The sequence below is a fragment of the Capsicum annuum genome, unplaced genomic scaffold (assembly GCF_002878395.1).
Source record: "Capsicum annuum cultivar UCD-10X-F1 unplaced genomic scaffold, UCD10Xv1.1 ctg82925, whole genome shotgun sequence".
Lineage (NCBI taxonomy): Eukaryota > Viridiplantae > Streptophyta > Magnoliopsida > Solanales > Solanaceae > Capsicum > Capsicum annuum.
Window position 1 is genome coordinate 1 of NW_025893753.1, and position 2,071 is coordinate 2,071.

A 2,071-nucleotide genomic window follows, 5' to 3' on the forward strand; every position below is an offset into this window, starting at 1 on the left:
ATTTGTTGGAACCTGTCATCCGTTTCTTCCATAGGTCGATCTTGTCTATCTTGAGTCTTGCTTCTTGCCATTGACACACCAAGGAGAGATGGCTTTGATACCACTTGATGCACTCAAAAAAAGATTTATTCAATTTCAGTAGGAAACCTCGAGAAAAAGGGAAAACTGACTTAAGAATTTAATCCGAGATGACAGTTAATGGATGGGAGTTTGAAAGAATAAGAGAGTGAACTGTATTAATATGATCAGTAATAAGTATGTGTATCTTACATTGCAGTAATAAGTATGTGTATCTTACATTGCAGCTTATATACTGAAATTGGAATGGAATTACTACTAACTACCTTAACTAAAAATGGAAATAACTATCATTGCTACAGTGTTAGTAGTTACACTAATAGCAAAATTCAAACTGTAACTGCCTAGCTATTTTACTGCTTGCCTACTTAATTCCTTGATTGCCAGCTCAGCTCATCAGCTTCATAAACGAATTGAACACCATGAACTTGCATCATAGCCACTCTCTTAACAGTGGTATTAGCTTCGCCTCGAGGCTCAATCTGTTGGAAAGGAACAATAGTTAACAACTCAAATTTTAAGAAATTTTCAAGATCTAGTGTGATATCGCAAATTACTGTTACCTAATATAAGCAGATTTGGCTTGAAATCCAACAAAGAGCTGAAGAATTCTTCCTTGGTATTGATTTCATGGCACTTGTGAGACTTGTAAGTGTCTTGGATGAAATCTCTTTGAGTTGTTTTTTCATGTCAAATCAGTGGCTAGGGGCAACGATTACTTGCGTTTCTTCTATATTTTGGCGACAAGAAGCTAGCTCATCAATCATCCTCGGTTGTCTTCTTCAATAGTGGTGCTCCAATGGCATTTCAATTTCCTAATCAAGCATATCTCCGATAGTGTTTTTCTCGTTTTCAAGTGTTTCCTTCTTTTTTTTTTTTTTTGGTGTTTTATATTTGGGCTATTGGAAAAAAAAATCCTTTTTAACCATTCTTTAATTGCAACTTTCCCACACGACTAAGACAACGAGATTAAGAAATATTTTAGTATATTTGATAGTATATCTTTTACTTAAGATTATAGAATTTAAAAATTATTCTTATTTTGTTAAATTTCATGTTAAGTAAAAATAAGTTGTTATCTTTTAAAGAGAGGGAGTAACTATTTTTCCAAGGAGTTAAAATGTGGCTATTTGTAAAATTTACTATCAAAAGAAAAAAAGTATTAAATTACTTTTATTGGCGCAGGAGTGTGAGTTGCATTCAATAGCCACGAGAGTTGGGTCCATTGTAGCCCAAGATAGAAAATCTCCATATGAGAAGACTGGATTTGCATTATTGAGCTCCAGCGGTTCTAGGCCAATACTCTAGAATTGTCAATTCATACACCTACTTTGATGATGTTATGGCCCATGGTGGTTGGGATGATTAGGACCATGTTAGCAACAAGAACAAGTATGACTCTACTATCTCACACCAAATAGCTTATTTGCGCAACACATTTAAGACGCAATTATATTTTTCAGTTTTATTGCGTCTCTAGTTAGTTAAGAGTTTTGATGATTAAATGACTATAGTGACAAACTGGACAAAGTGATTCTTATATATCAAATATGAAAATTGAGTTTACTACTTCCACTTCTTTTTCCTTTTACTAAAGGAGGTTCTTAGATAATTATAGCAGTCCATGGGAGCGGAATATATCTTGGATAAGGGTGGGGTGGATGGGGGCTCAGACTCATATATATATATATATATATATATATATATATATATATATATATATATAGGAACAGAAAAAGGATCACCTTCATCAACACCTAATGTTCTTCTCGAATTACTCCAGTCTGATGGACGGGGACGGTGGAGGGGTTAAAATCAAGTAGGTGTTATTAGAAAACTTGCAAATATCGACAACAAAAAATATTGATAGTTCAAAAACAAAAATTTTCAAATATGTGATAAAGTTTGACTTGCCTAATAAATATTTGAAGTTTGATCTCAGCAAATAAGCTTCAGATGAAAATATTAAAAGAAGAAATTCATACACAATTTT

The 2,071-nt window shown here is 33.2% G+C and overlaps 1 long non-coding RNA gene across 1 annotated transcript; it reads right to left on the reverse strand.

The window, feature by feature from the left end:
- Nucleotides 1–242: 242 nt before the first annotated feature.
- Nucleotides 243–1,164, reverse strand: LOC124895558. Its single transcript, XR_007051798.1, has 2 exons — nt 642–1,164; nt 243–560 (listed from the first exon to the last, which is right to left on the reverse strand). It is a non-coding gene; the product is annotated as an uncharacterized LOC124895558 (long non-coding RNA).
- Nucleotides 1,165–2,071: the final 907 nt, after the last annotated feature.